The sequence below is a fragment of the Ochotona curzoniae genome, unplaced genomic scaffold, assembly GCF_017591425.1.
Source record: "Ochotona curzoniae isolate NIBS_2020 unplaced genomic scaffold, NIBS_Ocur_1.0 contig_3819, whole genome shotgun sequence".
Lineage (NCBI taxonomy): Eukaryota > Metazoa > Chordata > Mammalia > Lagomorpha > Ochotonidae > Ochotona > Ochotona curzoniae.
The window spans coordinates 36,363,111-36,390,402 of record NW_024466004.1 but is presented as its reverse complement, the minus strand read 5'-3'; positions in this window follow the sequence as shown (position 1 = coordinate 36,390,402).

Here is a 27,292-nt window from a genome sequence, read left to right as displayed (position 1 = left end):
GAGGTCCGGGATTGTGATTCCCCCTGCTAACTTCTTATTTTTCAGGATGGTTCTAGCTATTCGTGGTTTTTTGTGTTTCCAGATGAACTTTTGAATCATTGTATCCAGTTCCGTGAAGAATGTTTTGGGCAATTTGATTGGAATTGCATTGAAAATGTATATTGCTTGTGGCAGTATAGACATTTTAATGATATTGATTTTGCCTATCCAGGAGCACGGGATGTTGTTCCATCTTTTGAGGTTTTGTTCAATTTCCTTTTTAAATAGTTTGTAGTTTTCTTCGAATAGGTCTCCTACGCTTTTGGTTAGATTTATTCCCAAATACTTCATACTTCTCTCAGCTATTTTGAATGGTATCCTGTTGGTTAGATTTTCTTCCATCTTGGTGTTATTTGCGTACACTATGGCTGTTGATTTTCGTTCGTTAATTTTGTACCCCGCCACTCTGCCAAACTCTCGTATAAGTTCTAGCAGTTTCTGTATTGAGTCTCCTGGTTTTTCTATGTATAGGATTATGTCATCTGCATATAGTGAAAGCTTGACTTCTTCGTTTCCTATACGTATGCCTTTGATTTCTTTTTCTTGTCTTATGGCCTCTGCAAGTACCTCTAGGACTATGTTGAATAGCAGTGGTGATAGCGGGCACCCTTGTCTTGTTCCAGATCGCAGTGGGAAGGGTTCTAGCTTTTCTCCATTCAGTATGATACTGGCGTTGGGTTTTTCATAAATTGCTTTGATTATGTTGTGGATTTTCCCGTCTATGCCTACTTTGGCTAGAGTTTTTAGCATGAAGAGGTGTTGGATTTTGTCGAAGGCTTTTTCTGCATCTATTGAAACTATTATGTGGTTCTTGTTTTGCAGTTTTTGGATATGGTTTATAACATTTATGGATTTCCGAATATTGAACCATCCCTGCATTCCAGGGATGAATCCTACTTGATCCGGATGAATGATCTGTCTGATGATTTTTTGAATTCTATTGGCTAGGATTTTGTTGAGAATTTTAGCATCAATGTTCATCAGAGAAATAGGTCTGTAGTTTTCCTTCTCTGATGGTTCTCTGTCCGGTTTTGGGATTAAGGTGATGTTGGCTTCATAGAATGAGTTTGGGAGGGTTGCTTCCTCCTCTATTGTTTTGAAGAGCTTGTAGAGGATTGGGGTTAGTTCTGTTCGGAATGTTTTGTAGAATTCTGTAGTGAAGCCGTCTGGGCCTGGGCTTTTTTTCGTTGGGAGATCCTTGATGACTGTTTCAATCTCTACCTCGGTTATGGGTTTATTTAATTCTGCAGTTGCCTCCGGACTGAGTTTTGGTAGGTGGTGGGAGTCCAAGAACTTTTCTATTTCTTGGTGGTCCTCAAATTTGTGGGAGTACAGTTCTTTGTAGTAATTTCTAATTATTTTCTTAATGATTGCAGTGTCTGTTGTTATGTTGCCTTTTTCATCTTTAATGCTATTGATTCTCACTTTCTCTTGTTTTTTTTTTGGTCAATCGGGCCAGTGGAGTGTCTATTTTGTTTATTTTCTCAAAAAACCAACTTTTTGATTTGTTGATTTTATGTATAGTTTTTTTGATTTCTATTTGGTTTATCTCCTCCCTTGTTTTGATGATTTCTTGTTTCCTATTGTGCGTGGGACTCTTCTGCTGCTGCTTTTCCAGATCCTGGAGGTGTGAGGTTAGTTCCTGTATTTGGCGTCTTTCTTGGGCCTTGACATGCGCTCCGATTGCGATGAATCTACCTCGTAGCACTGCTTTGGCAGTGTCCCACAAGTTTTGGAATGTTGTATCAGAGTTTTCATTGGTTTCCATAAATTTTTTGATCTCATCTTTAATTTCTTCTCTGACCCATTGTTCGTTTAATAGCATATTGTTCAATTTCCAAGAGTGCCTATACTTCCTGGGGAGTTTTGAGTTGTTGATTTCCAGTTTCATCCCATGGTGGTCTGAGAGGGTACATGGTATGATACTAATGTTTTGGAAGTTGTTTAGATTCGCTTTATGTCCTATCATGTGGTCGATTCTGGAGAAGGTGCCATGCACCGCTGAGAAGAAGGTATAGTCTGTGGCCTTAGGATAAAAAGTTCTATATATGTCTACTAAGTCCAGTTGTTCTATTGTTTGTGTGAGCTCTGTTGTTTCTTTGTTGAGTTTTTGTTTCGTAGACCGGTCCATTGTTGTTAGAGGTGTGTTGAGATCGCCTACAAGAATTGTGCGGGTGTCTATGTCTTCCCTTAAGTCTGTAAGTAATTGCTTTACGTAAGTAGGTGCATTAAGATTCGGTGCATAAACATTAATGATGGTGATTGCTTCTTGATGGATCTTTCCTTTCACCAGTATAAAATGGCCTTCCCTGTCTCTTTTGATGTTAGTTAGAATGAAATCTATCTCGTCTGAAATTAGGATAGCTACCCCAGCTTTTTTTTCTCGTCTATTGGCGTGAAATATCTTTTTCCATCCCTTCACTTTCAGTTTCTTTGCATCCTTTCTGGTTAGATGTGTTTCTTGTAGGCAACAGATGGTTGGGTCTTGTTTGATGATCCATTCTATTAATCTCTGTCTTTTGATTGGTGAATTTAGACCATTTGTGTTGAGAGTTAAAATTGAGAGGTTGCAATTTTGCCCTGCCATGTGATTGTGTTGTGTGTGTGTTGTTGCCTATGTAATTGTCTTGTTCGTGTGGCCTTTAGTTTGGAGACCTTCTTATTTGCCAACTTTGTTTGTGATTTGCCTCCTTTTTGTCCGGGACTAGCGCATTTCTAAGGAGACTTTGCAGAGCTGGTTTTGTGTAGACATATTCTTCTAGTTTTTCTTTGCTATTGAAGTATCTGATTTCGTTCTCATATACAAATGAGATCTTTGCTGGGTAGATTATTTTTGGTTGACAGTTGTTTTGTTTCAGGACTTGGAAGATCTTTGTCCATTCTCTCCTTGCTTGTAGGGTCTCTTCGGAGAAGTCAGCAGTGATTCTGATGGGTTTTCCCCTGTATGTGATCTTTTCTCTACTTCGTACTTGTCTCAGGATTCCTTCTTTGTCTTCATTGGAGTAGAACTTGAGCACCGTGTGTCTGGGTGAAGATCTCTTTGGATCATATCTGTTGGGAGTTCTCTGTCCCTCCTGTATGCGGGGTGGATTCGTGTTCCAAGTGTTTTGGAAGTTTTCCTGTATAATTTCATCAAGCACTGCTTGCATCCCAGATTCTCTTTCTACTCCCTCGGGGAGGCCGATGATCCGAATATTCAATTTTCTAAGGTAATCTTTCATCTCTTGCATCATTTTATTAGTTTTGCTGAGGTTTGTCTCCAGCTGTTTAATTCGCTGGGCACCTTCATTTTGTGTGTCTTCTGTGTCAGAGATCCTTTCCTCTGCCGCATTTATTCTGTTGATGAGGCTTTCAATCTTATTATCTTGGGCATCCAGTTTGGTTTTGATTTGTTGTATTTCGGTGATTATGCGGTTCTGGAAGTCTTCCAGCTTTGTGTCCACGTCTCTGAGAAATTTTAGCATTATTTTCATCAATTCCTTTGCTGGTAACATGTCCATGTCTTCATCTCGTATCGTCGATATTGATAATGGCTTTTGGCCCTTGTTTGGTGGGGTGCTGGCTCTTTCATCTGGAGCACAACTCTTTCTGGTGGTTTTTCCCATTGCGTTGGTGTATTCTGGTGGGGCAAATGGACCCGTGTGTTGAGGGGCCGTCAGGTGCTTTCCTGTAGAGATTGGAGCCTGCAGGCGTGGTGTTGCCAGGCGTGGTAGTTTTCAAGGCACCGTTGGTGCGTTCTCAGGGCCCGGGGCTGTAGAGCACCACCTTGGGGGCCCAGTGGATTCCAGGCACACTCTGGGCACCTCTTCTACAGGTGTGACACCCCAGGGCGTGGAGGGATGGAGGCGCTCTCTGGGTGTGCCCCCTGCACGGGAATCCACAGGGCTTAGAAGGTTTTATGTGCTTTCTCCCTGCGTTCTCCGTGTCAGGGACTGCAGGGTCTTTCAGAGCCCACCTGGTGCGTCTCCCACACACGGGACTGTGGGTGAGGCACTTTCCAGGCGTGGCTCTTGTGCAGTGAATCCACCACTCGTGGTGTGTGGGTGTTCAGAGCCCCTGCTCCCGTGTGGCTCCCCCACACAGGCCCTTAGCGGAGGAGTGGCCCAGGCGCCCTGTTATAATGACTTCACGGCAGGTTCGCACCGTGTGAGTATGGTGCTGGAGTTTTCAGAGCTCTCCTGGTGGGTCGCCCACACTCAGAACTGCGGGATGGTAGGCGAGGAGTGAGCAGTTCACTCTATGGGAGTGGTACCTGCGTGTCAGGGACACACAGCGCTACACTTCCCAAATCTCAGAGGTCTCCTGAAACCTGACACCTGCGCTGCGGAGGCGGCTGCTGCAGGCGGGGCCGCCCAGTCCGCTAGGTGCAGCGTTCAGAGTCCTCCCGGTCCTCCACCAGGCGGGGTGTGGGGGACTCCAGACCCTTGCCAGCTGTCTCTGCGCACCGAGCCGCACTGGCCCCCTCAGCGCAAGAACAACCGAGGCGCCTTCCCAGGGCCCCTTCAGCCACCAACACCACTGAGCGTAGTTCCCAAGGCCAAGACCCGACAGTTTCAGGCTGCCTGCCCCGCGATCTCAGAGGCTGTAACCTCAGCAGGGGTCGAGGAATGCGAAGGCTGCCACGTCAACCCCCCCGCTCACCAAACGTCCGGCCGCTGCAGTCTGCCTCTGCCGCTGTTGAGGGCCTCCCGCCGGGGACGATCCCCCTGATCTCCCCGCCTCCGAGCTGGCCGCGTCTCCCGTCAGGCCGTTTTCAAAAGTGACTCAGCAGGTCTGGCGTGGGATGTCGGTTTCTCTGCCTTTGCCCTGCTCCGTTCTCGTTGTTCTTCCGAGTTGTGTGGATCTTTTTGGCTCCACACTGTCCCAGGGAGCTTCACGGACCTCTCCCTGCGGTTCCCTGCTGTTCCTCTTTGCTGCTTCTGTAGCGTTCTATCCCTCTCTCACTAGACGCTCACTCACAGCCTTCCTCCTACGTCGGCCATCTTCCTCCTCAAAGCGAGTCTTGACTGAATTTGAACTGTAATACAGCAACAAGGTGGAGGAATCCAACATGGGAGGAGGGCATGGGGAGCGGTTGGGGGAATCTCAGAGCCTATGAAATTGTGTCACATAATGCAATGTAATTAATTTTTTAAAAATTCTATTTATGACGTTGATGTTATTATTAATGTAGCAACAATATGTGCATATTTCCAACCCTTTGGTACATTGTACTTATTTCAGTATCTTATTTGGGGTTTTGCTTTTGTGACTTTCTTTCTTTTTTTCTCTCCCTCTTTCTTCCTCTCTTTCTTGTAAATGTTTGTAATGGTCTACTCTCTCTTTTTTTTTTCAAGTAATTCTACCTTTCTCAATTTAAAAAGATTTTTAAATTTTTGTTTTGGAAAGGCACATCAGATTTAAAGAGTGAAGGAGAGCCAGAGAGAAAGATGTTCCACCTGCTGTTTTGCTCCCCAAATTATGCAGTTGCCAGAGTGGGGAGATCTGAAGCCAGGAACCAGGAGGTTCTTCCAGGTCTTCCACAAGGGTGCTTGGTCCCAGGGCTTTGGGCTATACTCTACTACTTTCCCAGGCCATAAGCAGGGTTCTGGATGAGAAGTGGAGCCACCAGGACATGAACAAGCACCCATATTGAATCCTGGCACCTGACACAGGTAAGGATTTAGCCACCAAGCCACATCTATCATACTAACTTCCTGTTGAATACAAATACTTTATTACAATTTACAATTCAGTCACTCTGCCTACAGTCTCCTAGATGTTATCTAAGTTATATTATTCATTTACAAATTTTTTAAAGATGTATTTGTTTATTCTTAAAAAGGCAGATATACAGATAGAAATTTCTTTCATCCTCTGTTTCACTCCCCGAGTGGCCACAATAGCCAGAGCTAAGCTGATCTGAAGCTAGAAGGCAGGGACTTCCTCTAGGTGCAGAGTCCCAAGGCTTTGGGCTATCCTCTACTGTTTTCCCAGGCTAAATGCAGTGAGCTTGATGGGAAGTGGAGCAGTCGGGATGCAAACCGGCTTCCATGTGAGATCCCAGCACATACAAGGCGAGGACCTTAGCCCCTAGGCTATCGTGCCTGGCACACAAATGTTTTTAAATGTACTTATTTGAGAAGCAGAGAGACAAGAAAAATAAGGAGACAGGAAGTACCTTTTCACAATTGCCGGGCTGGGTGGTGCCAAAGCTGGGAACCTTGAGCTTAATCCAACTCTCACACACAAGTAGCAGGGAGCAGTTGCCTGAGTCATTACCTGATGTCTCCCAGATCCCATATCCATATTAGCAGGAAACAACTCAGACATCAAAGCCAGGAGATATGTATTAGATATAGTGATTATGTCAGTTTAATAGGCCTACATTCCACATCGGAATGTGTGATGTGAGAACTGCCTCCTGCAATTCTGCTCCAATGTCCTGCTAATACATACCTTGTCCCTCCCACCTATATGGGAGATGACTGGATTTCTGGACAAGGGGATGAAGCCTTGCCCAAGAAATTCTATTGCAGAGATTTGGAGACTGAACCAATAAATGAATGATCTCTCTCTCACTCACACTCTCTCAAAAAAAAAAATTAATTACTTAAAATTTTAAAGAAGGGATTCCCCTCAATTGAACTGCTGGAACAAGAACTCCAACCATGAAGAGAACTGCTGGTTCCATGATCTGACTTTGGGGTGCATATGTTAAAGCTGAGCCTACTCAGTGGCTCAGATGGAGCAGTGGACAGCGTATCCAGGTGCACACAGATGATATGGCAATACATTGGAATCTGCATAGGATACCTACCTTACAGTACCATAATATAGGTCAGAACAAATTGATCAACTACCCTGGCCAAGTGTTGGCAGTGAAAATCTGGGCAAGTGGAGACACTAAGGTGGACTATGTCAGCCAATAGATTCCGAAGAGATTTCATCATGCTTGGCATTGCGAGATTGGCAGCAATTCAGAACAGTTGAACCTTTGAAACCACTTGAGCAGTGCCCTTGGAGTATGACCCACATCCGGGATCCTGGGATGATTGGAAGGATGGGTGTGGCTTCTCCCTTGGTTACTCCTCTTCCTCCAGATACAGGAAGGAAAAAAGAGAACATGGAAACAATGGTCTTACACCCAAAAAAATTTTTTAAAGAAGAAGACACAGGCAGAAACAGAGTCTGGGTTCTTCAATTCAGGGCACAGGTGTCCCAAATACCATCTTAACCATTAGGCTAAATGCCCACACTATTTTCCCTTGTTTATTGCAAATATTATTCGCTATTTCTAAACACTTAGAGTAAATGAATCTTTTTTGGGGGGGGGGGGGCTTACCACTGTTTCTTGGATTCTATACCTATAGTACTTATTGTATTGTATATTGTATGTATTATAGGAATAGCAGTATTCTCCATATTTTGATCATTTGGAAAGGTATATTCAGGGTGAACATCTTTTCCTTCCTGAGTTTGTTTGCCTTTCTTTTAATTTCACTCTAAAGTTTTAATAATTTAGCCTTCCACAGTTTTAATTTGGCAGGTATGCTTCTCCAGCACTTTAAAGATACTGGCCCTTAGTTTCCTATCATCCAGAGTGCTGAAGAGAAATTTGTTACAAGTTTCGAAATTACTCCTTTGAGCCTAATTTGCATTTTCTCCTAGGTTGTTTAAATAATTTTTGTTGTTGTTGTTCAGCAATTTCACCATAATATATGTTGGCTTAAATTTGTCTTGCTTAGTAATAATATTTATTTACTTGTCTGTTTTGAAAGTAGAGAAAGAGTGAGATATTTCATTCTCTGGCTCACTCCACAGGTATCTCTAGCAGCCAGGGACAGGCCAAGCTGAAGCCAGCAGCCAGTAACTCCATCCAGATTTCCTTCATAAATGGTAAATTTACAAACACGTGGGCCATCCTCTGCTCCCTCCAGAGTAGATATTTGCAGGAAGCTGGAATCATGAGCAGAGCCAGGATTTGGAAACACATAACCAATCCTACTTTCTCTTTATACAGTGTTTCAATGTTTAGTTTTAATGTCTATTTAAACATCTTGGCCCTTTAATGACTTCTCTTTGTTATTCTGATCTCTTTATTTAGCTCTTTGATTATTCTGTATATGTTTTTAAGTTTGAGTCCAACTCTTCTATTTTATTTCACCCTATGGAAAACTCATGTTCCATTATTGATTATGTTTAATGATATATTAGTTTCTGCAGAAACACCGAACTGATGTGTGTAAATGTGTTAGTTGTATCTGTGTGTGTGCATTTAGAAAGAGAAAGAAAGAAGTATGAACATGTGTTTATGCTACTATGGAAGTCAACAAGTTTCACAGCCTCCTATTTGCAAGCTGAAGAACCAGGCAAGCAATGTTGTAATTTGTTCTGAGTCTGAAGGGCCGAGAGTCAGGAGTGCTATTGTCCAAAGCTAGGAGAAGAATACAGTACGTCCCAGCTGAAATGCAGAGAATGATTTTGCCCCTCTCTGCCTTTATGTTCTCTTTGGGCCTATAAAAGATGGGCGATTTACAAGCTGATTTCTTTCAAAAATATCCTTCCAGCACACACAGAAGTAAAGTTTAACCAGCCATTTCAGAATTCCTTGTTTCAGTCAAATTGATATTAAAATTCAACATTATAGATAGCTCTCAGAGATTCAGTTTTATCACATATTGTTGAAGTCTGCTTACAAATCATGGATTAAGTTTTTTTGTGTGTGTTTGAAACAGGTTAATGTGGTAGAAACGTGTCTTCCTCACCTCAGCTAATTCCCTCATATGTCATTTAGTTCTTTATAATAACATTGGTTTGTAGTCATTAGGATATCATTGCGATTGTCTTCAAATATGCTAAAACTTTAGAACAATTTGGGAAGAGTTGATAGAACCATCCAAATTTCCCATCCAGGTACATAATCTGTGTGAATTTCTATTTCTGGTCATTATATCTTATATCTTAGTAATTTTTTGCCCTCGAATGCGTTCTGAAGCACTTATGCCCATAGTACTCAAAAGACAGTTCTTGATCAATATTTCTGTCGTTAAATTCCTAGAATGTGGTCAAGATGCAAGAACATTGAGACTTGATGTGATGTCATTCAGTCAGCACAAGGGTTATTTTATTCATTAATGGCATTCTGTATTTCTTGCATCAGAGGATACCAAAGGCAGTACTTAAACACTGTTCTTTCTGGAGTTACTGGCTATTTTTGATAATTTAGACCTCCATCTTCTTGGATCAGTTTCCTAGAGTCATCTGTTTCCTTTTTTTTTTTTTTTTTTTTTGAGGCCCAAGGTCAAAAACAGATGGCCATCAGCCAAAACCAGAACTGGTCTATAAATTTTGCCAGGAGTATTTTGTGGCTGTGTGTATTTGTCTATGTTATGAACACTTGCTGATAAGTCTACAGAAAAAGATCTTTTTTCATAATTGTTCAGCTGTTTTCCCTCTTCCCTGTATTTTGTTACTTCTAAAGCATGCATTCTCAATGCTAACCATCTAAGGATAAAACTATAGCAACATATTAAACAAATATGCCATTATGTTAATTATTAATCCACTAATTTTTTTTTAAAGATTTATTTTTATTATTTTTTCATTGGAAAGGCGGATATACAGAGAGGAGAGACAGAGAGGAAGATCTTCCGTCCGATGATTCACTCCCCAAGTGAGCGCAACGGGCCGATACTATGCCGATCCGAAGCCAGGAGCCTCTTCCGGGTCTCCCACACGGGTGCAGGTTCCCAAAGCTTTGGGCCGTCCTCGACTGCTTTCCCAGGCCACAAGCAGGGAGCTGGAAGGGAAGCAGGGCTGCCGGGATTAGAACCGGTGCCCATATGGGATCCCGGGGGTGCAAGGCGAGGACCTTTAACCACTTGCGCCACCGCACCGGGCCCATAATCCACTAATTTTTTACAGATATGAACATAAAAGTCAATGTGTTAAAGGTAGGAACCCATTCAACCATATGCTAACTTCATTTGGTTATACTTATATTCACCAGTGGAAAATTTCCACTGTTCATGGGTACCAATATACTATATGTTCAAAACAAGTTAACTTTGTTCATTTTAATTTACTTTTGTTGTCTGTCTTTGAAATAGATGTTACTAGGCCTACCAATCATCAAGAAAAAGTAAGTTTAAAATATAGATATTTGCTGTAAGAATTTCTGAAAGAAGAGTCCAGTGTGATGGCTCAATTGACTAACCCTCCCCTTGTAAGCATTGGATCCCATATGGCTGCCAGTTTGCATCCTGGCTGCTTCCATCCGACTCCCTACTTGAGGCCTGGGAAAGCGGTGGAGAGTGACTCTAAGCCTTGGGACCATACACGCACTGGGGAGGCCCAGAACAAGCTTCTGGCTCTTGGCTTCGGATCAGCTCACCTGTGGCCTTTGTGGCCATTTGGGAAGTGAACCAGCAATTGGGAAGATCTTTCTCTGTCTTTTCATCTCTCTCTAACTCTGTTTTTCTAATTAAAAAACTACATAAATCTTTTAAAAATTTTTCCAAAAGAAAATGCTTCCATAATACAATATATATGCTCTTTATTGAAATGATAAATAGCATATACATAGGTATTTTACATTTACATTTTACAGATACATTACATGTATCTACATACATATTTTCTTTCAAAATAGAGATCAGAAAGCTTTGGTTGAATCAACATTTCAAGAACAGCCAAATTCTGATGAAACTACTAACACTGAAACAGACAAATACAAAATCACACTAGACAAAGAAAGACACAAATTGCCTTCAAGTGAGTGTTACACAGATCATTTTGTTTGGAGCCACAAAATCATTTAACCACAGGATAAAATAGTTTCAGCGAGGCATTGTTAAACTAAATTTGTTCACTATAATATTCTATCATCCTAACTGAAGAACTAAACACAGTGTTCAAAAACAATTTTTTTAAAGATTTATTTATTATTTATTTTTATTACAAAGTCAGATAAACAGAGAGAAAGATCTTCCATCTGGTGATTCACTCCCCAAGTGACTGCAACGGCTGATGCTGTGCCAATCCAAAGCCAGGAACCAGGAACCTCTTCCGGGTCTCCCATGCGGGTTCAGTGTCCCAAAGCTCTGGGCCGTCCTCGATTGCTTTCCAAGGCCACAAGCAGGGAGCTGGATGGGAGGTGGAGCTGCCGGGGTCAGAACTGGCGTCCATATGGGATCCTGGCACTTTCAAAGTGAGGACTTTAGCTGCTAAGCCATGCTGCTGGGCCCCCAAAAACAATTCTTAAGAATTTCAAGGGGCTAGCCTTGCGGTGTAGTGCGTAAAGTTATTATAATGTTAACATCCGATGTGGGCATCAATTCATGTCCTGGCTATTCCACTTCCAATCCAGCTGCTTTGAATTGCATGTGAAGAGCTGTGGAAGATATCCTAAGTGCTTGGGTCCCTGCCACCCACCTGGAAACTCCAGAATCCAGGCTTTCATGACCAATTTGACCCTCTGGGTAATAAACCAGTGGATAGAAGATCTCTCTCCCTCTCTCCTGCTTTTGCTCTGTCTCTATAACACTGGTTTGAGAATCGATACTAGTAATTCTCCTTAACTTCCATGCTAACAAAAACTCAAGATCTAATACATTAAAGCAAGTTATTACAAGCAAACTCTTGGACAGACTAGTCATTCTGCCATGATTGCACTGTGCAATACTTAAAAGGTCATGAGAAATAAACCAAAAAGGATTCAGAAAATTCCTGTGGTTTAATTATGTCCTTGTAGCTTATCACAAATCATTCAATTCAAACAAAAGACCCTGAATAACTGCAATAATAATTTGAATCTTTGACATTGTTTATACTACTGTCCTGAACAAAATAAATGCTGTCCTAGGGAAATCATTGACTCAGGAAGCAATAAACATGCTAGTAGTTTGAAATGACAGATTTTAATAACTGTGTGCACAAAAGTCCTAGTTCAGAAATTAGCCTTCCAAATATAAAAATAATCCACTTTAAAAATACATCTCAAGTTTATCTTTCATTTGCAATGAGCAGAAACTATGTGGGCCCACAGCTTTTACTGGAGGTCCTGCGGACTTCTTTCAACATTCCTTCTGAGGATTTAAATGGACTTAATCTTTACTGGAATTAAATTTAATAAAATTGCTCCTCATAGCAAGATGTCAATCACTGAAATAGTTACTGTAACACAAACTTTCTGTTCTCCATCCAACTTTTCACTACTAAATCATTTGATAGTAGCAACTTCTTTGTAATCCCCTTCATCCTTAAATATCACCATTCCTCATTTCAGCTGTCAGTATTACATTTTACCAAGCCCTCTGTCATTACTAATCATAGCAGCCTAGTTAATCCACAGCATGAAGCCAGAGAGAAGTAGCAACTATGTTCTTGAGGTTCATGAAAGCCTGCCAAGTTGTAGAACTCTGGATAAGACAATTTGAGTTACTGACTTTCAGAGCTAGGGTAGATGTTAAAAGACATTTAGTCCAAACTTTCTCCCCTTTTACAATATCCTTAAAGCATTGGACACAGCATCTGATAGGCAGCCTGCTTCTGAGAACCTCACAAGCTTGCATGAAAATTTGTTTTAAATAATATTAAAATGTATTGTTAGGGGCTCAGCATGACAGCTCAATGGCTAGATCCTCACCTTCCAAGTGCCAGCATCCCATACAGGTGCCTGTTCATGACCCAGTGGCTCTACTTCCCTTCCAGAGCCCTGTGAAAGTAGTTGAGAACTCCCTGTTTTAGTAGTTGCGGCCATTTGGGGAATGAACCAGCCAATAGAATATCTTTTTCTCTGTAAATCTGATCTGCCTTTCCAATAAAAATAAATAAATATTTTTTAAATTGTTAAAATATATTATAAACCACTTCAGTTTTATAGACCTAGGTTTGTGTTTCTGCAGTGTCCACTGATTGGGACTCCTTTTGATTCACCCAATGTCAGTGATGGAGCCAGGGTTGCAGTACAGAATTAAAGTGCTGCATGTGACTCCAGCATTCTGTGTTGCAGTGACTGAGTTCCAGCTGTTCTGTTCTGATTCAGCTTCCTGCTGACGTGTCTAGGAAAGAGAAGAGGATATACCATGACTTAAGCCCCTGTCAGCTCTGTGGGAAACCTACGGGAGTTCCAGCCTCCTGGTTTCAGCTTGGTCCAGCCCTGGTTGGCGCAGATATTTGGAAAGAACCAACTGATGAAAAATGCTCTTTCTCTCTCCTCCCTTCCCGTGTGTGTGTGTGTGTGTGTGTGTGTGTGTGTGTGTGTGTGTGTGTGTCTGCCTTTCAAATGAATGGAAAATTCCGTCAGTATTCCCAAAGCAGCACCTAATTGTTTTAAAATAACTGTGATGTCTACCATTGCTTTTTTCTTCCCTGAAAAAGTATTGACACATTTTTCAATTTTATTGTCTCACATTTTTTCAGAACACACTCCAATATGCCTAAATATCCATCATAAAATGCAGATTCCAGGAAAAAAAAAAGTTTTAGACACAATCTGGACAATAATAAGTAAGATGGAGCCACCATTTTTCTTAATGCAAACTCTGGTTTTACGATTTTGTTCTTCAACATGGAATTAGCTTTTTTGGAAATGATGTCAAAATGTTTCATTTGAGCTTATAGCTGATTAAACTCCCTGAGCTTTGTATCTGATGAGTTGTCAAGCTAATCTCCTTGTCCAAGTATTTATCTTTTGGGGCTTATATGAAGAAATTTGCTTTCTGTTAAATTTAATTTAATAATCAAAAATAGACTAAAAAACATATTAATACTTGTAATTCCACTGTTCTAAGTATGCCAAGTCAACTGTTAGCAGATTTTTCCCTGAAGTTTCCCATATGCTTTGTAGTTACCAGAGATGCTCTTTCTACTCATTTTATTTCATGTGTTCTTTGTGGATTCTAGTTTGTCAGTTTTCCATCAAGTTCATTCACCAATTTCAATTGGCATTTCCAAGATTTTTAAATTTTGTTTCTTTTTATTATTACAATTTTATGATACAATTCTAAACACCCTAGGATTTCCCTCCCCTCCCCCCCCCCAGGGTTTTTCTTGTTGTGAATGTCCAGTTTATTTTATTCCCTTGAAATAAAGCTTTGGCTGAGCTGATCCACAAACAGGAGCCAGGAGCTTCTTCCAGGTCTCCTACACGGGTGCAAAGTCTCATGTTTTGGGCCATCCTCGATTGCTTTCCCAGGCCACAAGCAGGGAGCTGGATGGGAAGCAGGGCTGCCAGGACACAAACCTGCACCCATATGGGATCGCAGCGCCTGCAAGGAGAGGACTGTAGCCACGAGGCTACTGCACTGGACCCAGAAAGCAGATTCTAACACAGACTTATGTTTTTAATCTAACACAGGATTATGTTTTTAAGTGTGTGTGTTTTAGTGCAATATTTCTGATGTTAATCCTATAACCTCATTTTTGTGAATGAAGGGGAACAAAGTGAGCATTTAGTATTTAGGAAATTCAAAAACTACTCCACTGAATACCAGAAAGCATAGAATTAGGAAGCTAGTACCATTTGGGGGGGAGGGGGAGACTGTAAGGCAACATTTTCTCATTGATTCATTAGCAATACTAAGTGAACAATCGGCTTATTTGGCATGAAAAGCATCCCTTTACTGTAATATGAAGTTAAATGACATGCTACTAGATATGACAGTCTCCATTACACAGTTACTATACATCCCATTAAATGAAGAGCCACGAAACAAAATCAACACCAGGGAGAAAACAGAAATTAACAACACCAAGAAGTTAAATAACATGCTATTAAATAACTAACATGCAGCTGAAAAAAATGAAAATCAAGAACCTTCTTGAAGAAAATGATGCCACTGCATGATCTGCGAGTCATTGAATGATTTAATCAGAAGAAAGTGTTTTGAAAAAATGAAACCAACAGAAAACAACAAAACCCATGTGATATAGTTTCCGCTGATCTTTGTTGAAGTGCATCTCCTCCAGACAATAAATAGGTGGGTTTTGTTTTTTAAATCCAGTCTACTAATCTATGCCATTTGATTGAGCTTAAACCATTTACACTCAGAGTTTAATATACATGAGTGGTACTTTGGTCCTGTCATTTTAGGAATGGGTTGTTCATTGGTTTAGTCTTCTGTTGTCTTTTTACTGGAATGTTCTTCACATTTGCCTTGGGTTTTAGTAGGTGCTATTCCTCTTCTCTGTCAAGAGAACATCTTGAAGTATCATTTGTAGGGCAGGTTTGGAAGAGGCAAATTCTTTTTTTAACTGTGGAATAATTTTATTTCATTTTAAAAGATGAAAGAAAGTTTTGCTGGATATGTTATCCTAGGCTGACATTTTTTTTCTTGTAGAATCTGGAATATGTCCCTCCATTCTCTTCTTGCCTGTAGAGATTCCTGTGAGAGATCTGTGAGTTTCTTTGGCATTCCTTTATATGTCAATTGATTTTTTTCACGTGCACACTTAAGGATCTTTTCCTTATGTTCAATTGAAGAGAGCTTGATGATCATGTGTCTTGGTGAAGATGGCTTTTGATCAAGCCTGTTGGGAGTTCTGTGCCCCTCCTGAATCTTGTTTCCCAATTCTTTCTCTAGATTAGGGAAATTTTCCTTGATTATTTCATGAAATGCATTTGCAAACTCAGCTTCTCTTTCTGCACCTTCTGGGACTCCCATAACTCTTATATTTGGCCTCTTAATAGTGTCTTTCAATCCTTGAATACTTTTTTTGCATGATCCAGCTCTGCTTCCAGCTTTTTGTTTGCTTCCCCCTGGTGACAGGAAATATCTTCCAATTCAGATTCTTTCTTCTGCCTCCTTCATTCTATTTTGGAGACTCTCCACTGCACTTTTAATTTGCTCTATTGTGTTCTTAATTTCTGATATACCAGCCTTGATTTGCTTTACTGCTTCCTTAAATTCTTTGAACTCTTGCATGAGCTTCTCATTTTTTCTCAGAATCTTTAAAATGAGTCTTATGGATTCTGTGTCCCCCATTTTCTCGATGTCTTCCTCATAAGCATAGGGTTTTGCTCCTTTGCAGGGAAGTTTTCAGTAATATTCATTGTGCCTTTGTCTCTTCTTTTGCTCTTGGTCATTGTACCTCTGGTTAGCAGAGTCTTCTCCTTGGGGCAGGTTTCTATGCTGTGTCACTCACAGGTCTACAATGTGATTTTACTTATTGCAGTTGGTACCCAACTTTTTCCTTGCAGCCACTTGTGCCACAACCTCCAGCAAGTTCCAGGTCTGGGTTCTTATGTCAGATTTCCCCCATGGTCTCCACAGCCCTAGTTCTTGGCTCACCACTCTCCACCTCTTGTGATACCGTGCTGAGGCTGCAGCGTTGTCTCTTCAACCTTTCTCCCACTTCCAGTTGGAGCAGGTCCCAGGATTACAGAGACACCAGGTGTCCTATCTAGTTAGGTTGTTGGTGGCACTGATCTTGTTGGAACCTGTTGGACATTAGGTCTGGGTGCCACACGGACCTATTTTGACCAGTATGATGCCACAGTTCATATTATTTTCCTGCAGGATCAATACAATTCAGTAACTCAGCGATTTCTCGCGAGCTCAGCACTTGTGCAGTTCACTGTTGTCCCCTGCAGTCCCAAAGCTATTGCCACAGTGTGCACAATGGTGCCTGATGTACCACCACTACAGTTCTTGATCTGCTGGCATCAGATCTGAGGGCTACCCAGACTTGTCTTGGGTGGAACCTGTAGAATGCCACGTCACTGCAGTTCTGTGAGTAAGAATGAGTTCACTCCCAGCTCAGCCTATGCTCAGTCCTTTCCTTTCACCTTTCCTCCTTACACAAAATGGCACCCAATTCAGCTTTAGGGGGCTGACTGGGCTATGAAATCTACCCTGTTCTCACCCTGCCCATGTGAGATCTGCTGCTCTGTCTCTGCTCCTGGTCAAATCAAACAGACCAGCAGGATGGACAGTTCTTTGTCTGGGTTCACCTCCCAAGTTCCCAGTGGAAGTCCCTTCCCACCTGGTTGTTGGTGGAGTTCTGGTGTTAGTGGAGTTCAGATTGCTGTTAGCTGAATGCTGCTGGAGTGTCAGTCACTGCAACACCACACCATTGTTTTCGCTGCTTTCCTGTGTCTGTCAGTCTCCAGGTACCCCTCTGCTGTTGTTCTGTCCTTTCCTGTTTCCTGAAATATGTCCTCTGCTTCATCCTGATTAAATATTTTTCCATCCATTTAAACATGTCCTTACCCTCTTCCGCCATCTTGAATCTCTCTGGGTCATTGGCTTTCGAAAACTAGTCTTGAAAGGAAGCCTGTTACATACATGACTACCTCTATATTCTGACATGTTGGCATTCAGTTCTACATTGTTTAGAAACAGTTAACATGTCTACTCACTTACCCAGACAGCCAGTTTAATTCTGATGTTAATGTATTTTGTCCTAATGTGTATAATTTTAATGCAGGCATGAAGTTAAGAAGTAAAATAAGAATATGTTGTGAAAAATATGTGTCACCACTTTAGGAAAGATTAATGATATCACATATGCTACAGAGCAGTTAGTGTAATGGAAAATGTTAAATCCATGCACATTGTGCTGTTGCGGAAATTCTATCCTGTGACAACATGAATAACTGAATAAAACAAATTTCTTCTTAGCCATGCACACTCATAATCACCACATGTTCATGTGCCATAATTAGTGACACTTTACACTCTCAGGAATCTTATAGTGCATAAAGCAAATGGACAGAAGAGCATTATCTAATACAGCCACAAGTTGAATGCACATGTGATAAAATGGTTGCTTTTAGTATAGCATGCATGGAATGAGATCTTCAAAATTTCTCAGTAGCAGGTGTTGGATATATAAATACACATCCACAATTGTACACTTGGCCTGTCCATGAGTCCTCTTCTCTGTTACTCTTTTTAAAAGTCACTGACCTTATTGCTTATTTAAGAACAAGTTACCTGGAATGACTGTTACATTCTTCAGGTTAGAATAACAAATAGGTGTTATTTTGTTTTGTTGTAAGATGAATCTGGAATACTTTTCTTTAAAGATTTATTTATTTATCTGAAAATCTACATTACAGATAAAGGAGGACACACACACACATAGGTGGAGGTGAGGGGAGGAAGAGAGAGATCTTCCATCTGCTTCTTCATTCCCCCAATGGCTATGATGGCCAGGGCTGGGCAAGGCTAAATCCTGGAGCCAGGAGCTTCACCCTGATCTCCCACATGATTGCAGGGACCATGTGTGCTTGGGTTGTGTATTAGCAGCAGCTAGATCAGAAATTGAGCAGACAGGACATGAATTGGCACCTGTATGGAATGGCAGCATCACAGGTGGTAGCTCTACCGACTCTGCCACAGTACTGGCCCCTAGAATATTTTTTTAATGGAAGAATGGCCTACTTTGAAATATGTAACTTTTTCTGCTCTAACAACTCTGTTTGATTACTTTAGGTATAGAATCCACTGCCTACTACACAGTTCTCTGATTATAAATAGCCATTCTTTAATGTGTTCTATTGACAATTTATTTGCTGACTTCTGAGGTTTATTATCTGCTGTTAAACAGATAGCTGCATTCTTTTATTTTTCTCTAATACATTTATTAAAGGCATTCTTGATTTCAGCTGGTTTGATAAATGACCTGTGCCTGATAGTTAAATAGAAACTTCCTCACTACTTTCCTTTTGAAGATTGGGAATATGCTTCTGAATCTGAACTGCTATACTTGATGCTTTGTGATTGATAAGACACTCCAGTGATTTAAGACTGCACAACAAAAGATTCATAAGCTCAGGCGAGGCTGCAAGTGCAACAAAGATGGTCAGATCTATTTGCTTACTCTATGTTAACAGTCAGGATAGAGCCTGACACTTAACAAGGATCAAGCAATGTTTTTGGCTTGTCTACTACGGGAACTAGAAAGCACAATCAGTTGTAGTTATTGGATCTGTCAGCTCTCCCATCAGCAGAGGCTCTGCTGGGATCCGTGAGAAATTTTTGTTGTCTTTTAAAAGGAATGAACAAAGAAAAAATTTCACCTCAGTTCACACAAATTAGAAGTAGAGTATATGTTTTGCTGAGTGCCTGAGTTCTGAAAGATCTCATCTCTATAGAGTAACATGATCAGTTATGTCATGTTGATGACCATAATAATACCCTCAGTTCTGGCAAAGCTAGTGGTTCTGTAGTGAAGTGACCCAGAACCAAGGAGTTAGAAGCTTCATCCTGTTCTCCCATATGACAGCAGGGACATAACTTGGGCCATCTGCTACTGATTTTGCAGGTACATCAACAGGAAACTAAAGCAGAAGTGGAACAGTTGAGACTCAAACTGGCACCCATATGGGATGCCAATATCCCAGGCATTGGCTTAGTTTACTATGCCACAATACCAGCCCAAATATTATGTTTTATAAAACAAATTTTAGGCCAAACACACAGCCTTTTTAAAAATTATGGTTATGGAACAAGCATTTTGCCTAGCAGTGGATGTACCCACATCCCACAATGGAGTGCCTCTGGGATTGAGTTCTGGTTCTGTTTCTGGTTGTAGCTTCTTGCCATTGCATTTCTCAGATACTGGAAGGCAGTGTTGACAACTCAAATGGTTGCGTTTCTGCTGACTCTTTCAAAGCCTGTATTGAGTTCCTGGCTCTTGGCTGTGGTCCTGGCCCAGCCCTGGCTGTTGAGGGCTTTTAGGGTTCAACCAGCAGATGAAAGCTCTCTTATTTCTTTCTCTGTTTTTATACCTCTCAAAAAAGTGCCTTTAGTTGCTACTCACAAACACATTTTCAATAATTCTAAATGAAATTAATTTTACAATTATATAAATATGTAATTTTTTTTATATACCTAATTTTTATAGCATCTTTTTTTACTGGACAAAGCAAAAACACTTGAAAGTATAAACCCAGCTAAACACACAGAAACTAAAATTTATTCCTGACAGAAGATAACTGTGAAATAATAATTGAGCCAGATTATTGAAATAAAGGTTTAAATGTAAACCCAAAATTCAGGATAATAAGAAACTAAAACACAGTAAAAATTGAAGCTACTGGAGATCATTATAGTTTGGCAGTGGAATGAACAATTGAGGAAGTTTATAAAATTCATTTCTCAAGTCTCCATTAAAGAAAAACAATTCCCCTATTATAAAATAGTTTAACTAGATTGTTAGCAGGAGACAATAAGAAATACCTGAGGGCCCGGCGCAATAGTGTAGTGGTTAAAGTCCTCATCTTGAACACACCAGGATCCCATATGAGCACCGGTTCTGGTCCGGGCAGCCCTGCTTCCCATCTGGATCCCTGCTTGTGGCCTGGGAAAGCAATTGAGGACAGCCCAAAGCATCGGAACCCTGTACCCACGTGGGAGACCCAGAGGAAGCTCCTGGCTCCTGACTACAGATTGGCTCAGCTCCAGTTGTTGCGGCCGCTTGGGGAATGAACCATCAGATGGAAGATCTTCCTCTCTGTCTCTCCTCCTCTCTGTATATCTGCCTTTTCAATTAAAGTAAATCTTAAAATAAAAAAGAGAAGAAATACCTGAAAATTTTTCAGCCATGTTTGACTCCAATATGCTTTATCATTATCAAATCTTCCTATTCATGAGGCAATAGGATTTCAAACTAGATTATTATTGAACTTATTTTTCGGTAATATAAAAATCATTTTTATTTTAATTTCCAAGTATTGGTGATGTTCAAGTACATTTTTTAAGTCATTAATTTATCTGAGTTAGAATAAGATCACTTGAACCTTTGGTCCCTGTGAGCATGATTTGGGGGGCTTCTGTTTTTTACATTTTCTGACCATGTTTTGACAAATTTCCACTTTAAAAAACTAGCTATCATAAATCCAATAGGATTTAAGAGTCTCATACTCTACTGACTGAGCTAGCCGGGCACCTAAGATTTAAATGGCAATATTTTGATCAGAGCAGTCTATTATTATTTTGATCGGGTTTCCATTAACCCTAAATCTTAAGAGAAATACAACATCCAATGATAAAAAGACTAAGAAAAAGAATTTGTAGTTCCTATTGCAGGATACATCCATATCAGAGATGAACATTTTAAACTTGACCGTGTTCAGTATAAATAAAAGACACATGTGTTTTCTCTTACTCAGAAGGAAAAGAGAAAGATTAGAGGGCATGAATCCGTACCTTGACATTTCTACAACATTGTGCTTGGTTTTTTTACTCACCAGGCCAGTGTGAGGGGGAAAACAAAAAACAAACAAATGAGCAACAACAGCAAACACTTCTAGGAAGACAGGCTTCCCTGTGGAGGGCCCTTTAGTCTTTGCTGCCCAATGTTTGGCTAGAAGGGGTTGCTCTGGGTTAATTCGGAATGCAGTGCTGTGAAAGTATAGGTGAGATATTACTGCAGTGTAGGGAATGGTGATTCACAGAGCCCATAAGGCACAAGGGCAGCAACTGAGAGCATCAAATGTTCCACTTGGATAAATCCTGCTGAGGGTCCTGATGTTAATGAGAGTTCTTGGAGGAGTTCCCAAAGGGAGGGTGTGATCAGTGCTTGCTCTCAGAAAATTCACTCGAGAAATAATGCAGCGGATGGATTAGAGAGGAGTGATAGTTGAATCGGGCATTTGAGTTACAAGGCTGTTCAGGAGAAAAATGAGAAGAGCCTGAAGCAAGACAGAGGCAGCTGGAAAGTAAAATATACGAAGGGGAAGTGTCAGGGACATGTTAGATTGCCTGGGGGAACAAGGGAAAGAAAGGATTCCTGCCTAGAGTCACATAGAGTCAGCCTCTCTGCTTCGGACAACTGTCCCCTTTGAATTAGTAATCTTGTGGAAATTCCACTTTTGGAAGAGAGATGATGATGATTTCAGGGTTTTTTTTTTAATGTCATCACTAGCTGCTTAGAATTTTTTTTTTTTTTTACAATGGAATCACAAAGCAACCTGTTTCTGTGCCAATAGGGAAGATTTGTTGATTCACAAAAACAGATCATTCAGTGTTTCAGATGCTTAAATAGAGCAAAGAATAATTCCTCACTCAGATTATACTTATAGCTTTTAAGGGTAACTGGGGTCTCCATGTCATCCCACTCAAACACCAGCAAACAGACTGCCTGCTATCTGAATTGCTGTTAGATAATGGAGCAAAGAGGTTGCTATTTAGGTAGTGTCTCTTAAATCTTCTCAGAAATGACACACAGTTTATGAACCAAAATCATATAATCATGTCCAAGTCTAAATGGCAGAAAAGAACATTCCTACTACACATCTGTAAAGGAAGAAAAAAAGAATGCTTGGAGAGGAGACCTAAGAACTATACTTCAAATTTATAATCATTCTCTTGCAAGACTCATTGCCAGTTGCATCGGGATTCACATGAAGAATACGCTCACAAAAAGTTGCTTGAAGATTTTAGTGATATTTCAATCCCAGCCATTTAACTTGATGCAATAGTAAGTTCTGTCGGGAAACAGCACTCTTCATATTTGTCTTCCTACCCTAACTTTGGTATATTTTACTATATTGAGGATACAGTGAGGAATAAGCCAGACTTCAGTCAAAATCCCTATATTTCAGAACTTCATGTTCTCCGGGAAAAACAATTAAACACTTATGATTACAGTAAGGACTATAATCACAAACATGTTAGTGCAGCCTACTTTTGAACAACCAATCGAGCCTTGCTTGAGAGTGTTGTAAAGACTGATACATAGCTGCAAATTGCAGCTGTGGCAATATCTATACTTCATTGGAGAAAAACTGCTTGACTTGTAAAATCTCAGTCTCATTTTTTTTTAATTAATTACGTTGCATTATGTGACGCAGCTTCATAGGTTCTGGGATTCCCCCATCCCCTCCCGGTGCCCTCCCCCCATGGTGGATTCCTCCACCTTGTTGCAGTATTGCAGTTCAAATTCAGTCAAGATTCTTTCTTTGCAAACATATACCAAGCATAGAGTCCAGCATCTTATTGTCCAGATAAATTATCAGTCTCCTTTTAATTTCTATATGTATCTCAATTCATCTAATAAAATTCCTGGCTTATTTCAGAAAATAAATTTTCAGGAAAATTAATTTTTATGACAAAAGTTGTGACTACTTATGATTCTCATTTATTAGACATCTACTATGTTTTAGGGACTATATTGTATACTGGTTCATTTGTACAATTAATTCTATAATTACCTATATCAAGTTTAGATACAGATTTCAAAATGTAAAATAAATAGTTGCATAGTCAAAAATGCATGTAGAAATTATTGGGAAGGCTTAAGTAAATAAAGCAAGACTTATTTTACTTTTATGAAAAGAGGAAACACAGAGGCAAGTGTGCAGACAGTGGGTATGATGTTACTTGAGGTACCCACATCACGTGTTAGAGTCACTGGGTTAGAGTTTGGGCTCTACTTTTGATTCACCTTTACAGGTGGTGTTTCAAATATATGGGTCTCTACCACTTACATGGGAGCACTGGATTGAGTTTCTAGCTCTCATCTTTTGCCTGGATCATTCCTGACTGCTGTCAGCATTTGAGGAACAAGGCAGCAGATAGAAGATTTCTATCTCCCTGCCTGTCAAATAAATAAAATAGAAATAGTCTAAAATCGGGCCCGGCAGCGTGGTCTAGCAGCTAAAGTCCTCGCCTTGAACGCGCCGGGATCCCATATGGACACCGGTTCTAATCCCGGCAGCTCCACTTCCCGTCCAGCTCCCTGCCTGTGGCCTAGGGAAAGCAGTTTAGGACGGCCCAAAGCTTTGGTACCCTGCACCCGTGTGGGATACCCGGAAGAAGTTCCTGGATCCTGGCTTCAGATCGGCATAGCATCGGCCGTTGCACTCATTTGGGGAGTGAATCATCAGACAGAAGATCTTCCTCTCTGTCTCTCTTCCTCTCTGTATATCTGACTTTCCAATAAGTAAATAAATCTTTAAAAAAAAAAAAAAAGAAATAGTCTAAAATCAAGAACCAAAGTATCTTTTTAAACAGGAGAGAAAATGAATTTAATTAGCACCAATTTTTGCTGGGAGGCTGAAGGCAAAGGTGATAGCATGGTAAAAATATTTTCTATTAAATACCCATATGTAATACACACAAAATGAGTATAAATCTTCAAAAGTAATTAAATTATTTTGATTATATTTTTAGACTACAAGGAAATATTTGGGATATAACCCATAGTCTACTCTCTTGACCACATTTTTACAGCTTGCATCTGCAACTACTGTACAAGATTGTAAATTTAAACCAGGGTCAAGTTCTTGTTGACCTTGACTTCTTCCATCTTCACACTTTCTTAGATGTGAGAATACTTTCTTCACATATGTAGAAGTAGTACTACCCCAAGTCACAGTCATTCTTAATATAAGCAAGGTAGGACTTAGGATTGATCTTTAATCCTTGTTCCATATTTCTTTTTACCAGCATTCTAAAGTTCAAATCCTGACACTGTCCCTAGCTTGATTATGGAGCTGTGATTTCTCAAAGTTGGGTTTGAGGTAGTAAGGGAGAACCAAGTAGGTAGTATTTGGCCAAATACCAAGCATTTTATAACACCTCTAAGTGTTAGCCTTGTATGTGGACATTAGGCTTTGGCAGTTATGTTTTCTGAGGTGGGCTGAGGCTCACATCTCATCCATCTAGTCTTTCTGCAGCTGGATTAGCCCATATAAATGAAATGGCAGAGGATAAACTTTCAAAAAAAGTACTCTGTTCTACATGAACTTTGCTCATAGTTATAAAAATTCAAAGATTGTGTTAGAATACTCTTCCACACAGGAAAGAAAATACATTAGTCCAAGATATTCCCCAGTATTATGAAAGTAACTCATATTATTTAATCTCTTAAATAATTCTGTTGATTTCAGTTCTTCAGATAAAAGGAAATTTGCTAACCATGGTAGAAGCTAATCTGTAAGGAACTTAGTTCAGATTAGCTTTTATCAAGAAATTCTCTCCACACTCAGGAGTTTTCATATACACTATAGGGCAAAAGTCATGGCCCATGGCTTGATAACAGATACTTTGGGTTCCTAAATTAAGGAAGCAAAGACGAAACTAACACGTTTAGTGAAGCATCAGACTCCCAAGGTATGTGTCCAACACTCCAGACAACCGTGACACTTGGAGTTTTCAATGTATCTTCCTGCCTTTGAGATGGTCACTGAAGAAAATGACAGACTCTTCCACAGTAAGTTCCTTGACTGTGGCTAGGCACCTGTCGTTAAAACATCCGCTCATACAAACAGCTATGTGAAACAGAGCAGATCAGGATGAGCATTTGGGAATCCCTCTGTACTGCCCAGCTGAAGCCAGAAAGCACCACAAGAGATATCTGAAAGACTTACTGTTGCCTGGCAAATGGCAAGGCTGCACAGGGATTATTTAAGCAAATGTAACAACATTACGGGCTTATAACCAAGAGATTGTCATCTAAGGCAGGTATCAAATATAGGCAGCCACACTGACCATTATGGTTGGAAATCAATCAACAGTATATATGTTGCTTGGTTCAGAGTGTGCTATGGTTCCCTAGATAGGGGGTTATGTGACATAATAATAGGATCAGTTACATCTCCAAATGCAAAGGACAACAACCAGCAATAAATCATGTGGCTGTCAAATGTTCCCCACTCTGTCACATCACGGTAAGGGCTGAAACCTCCAATAAACCTCAGAGATAGAAAAAAAAGTAATTTGTTACCTAGGTTAGCTGTTCATCTTCACAATTTTGAGGACTATTGAGAAATAATTTGATACTCTCAGGAAACACTGTTGCATAAATACTAAGTTTATTAGTTCACTTCTTTCAGGTTCATAATTCATTAATTTTACCCAAGAAGTGAGACATTTTGGGGTTTTTCTGTAATGCCAATGGTCTTTCTTGGCAAAATCTCAGGTAAATAGGATATGACAAGCAAGGTAGAATAAAGTCTGTAACAATGGAAACAAACTGGTTGTCTCTGTGTCTACCAAATGTAACAGAACCAGAAACATCAGCAAGAGTGTGATAGATTCAAATACACATCTCTGCTAATGTCCATTTAATAGCATTTGATACCTATTAACAAGGACCCAAGTTCATGAAAGAAGGGACTGGAGAATTTCCTCAGTTTCATTTTTTGAATACATATTAAATCACTCTTAGGGACTATAGAATTAGTCTAGTTTTAGGATTGATAAGACAAACATTTAAGATGATATTCATAAACCAAGTCAACGATAGTCACAAATTAAGGAAAGTACAATGATCATAATCACAAATTAAGGAAGTACAGTGATTAGTTCCCTCTTTAGTTTTTACATGGGAAATCTTTGGCACTCTAGATTTTTAAACAATTTTCTTATTGGAAAATGAAAATGTGATCCCCAGCTGAAATTTTGGTTTTGTAAACTACTATTTTAGAAGAAAGGCAGTTCTACATTTTGTTTCCTGATACTATCAGAGGGGAGCGAGAGGAGGTCAATCCTAAAACATTCTTACATGAAGCTTGCACAGGTATTTGACTAACCTGTATACACAGTCTGCTGACCTTCTGAACCACCCCCATTGTGTTCTATCCTGCATATAACTCTTAAGTGTCTAAAGGACGAAGGACACTACTCAAAGCAAATGGAAAAAAATAGTACTATGAAATTCATTATGCTCTAGAAGGGCAGGGTCTTACTTTGTCTCAGCCAAAGTTAATCAGTAACAGAGCAATTCATTCTCATCTGGTTACACTGAACATCAAATAGCCCCAAAGTTCCCTTTCTTTTTAATGTTAGTATTTTTAACTGGGAAACAGAAAGGATTAATCTATATACTCAATTATATATAAGATATATCCATCTCTTTGTAAGTATATGTGTGTAAATATACATATTACATATATACTCACTTCTTGGATGAGAAGTTTTAAAGTGACCAATAACATGTATGTATTAGGTACCCAATCTGAAGGTGTGTGAGAAGTTAACAGTTCATCTCACAGCCCACTGCAGTGTTCCTGGAGCTGTATAGGGTAAATGAGTTGCCTTCTATAATACCCATGCAAGAAGTTGTCAAGTGGAGTCAGGGTCACTCATAAGCACCTCAGAACATAAACTAGGCTTCTGACACATGCAGACCACAGAAAATAGAGGGTAAATAAAAGAATAAGAGGAAAGCCATCAGGGAAACCGATGTGAAGGTGGGAAACACTGCTTCAGCTCTGGGGTGTTCTCGAGTTTAAACTTGGGAAACTTCCTTCTCCAGACTTCCCTGATTAATTCTTTCCCTTTGGAAATACAAAATCTCAGACTTCCTAAAATTC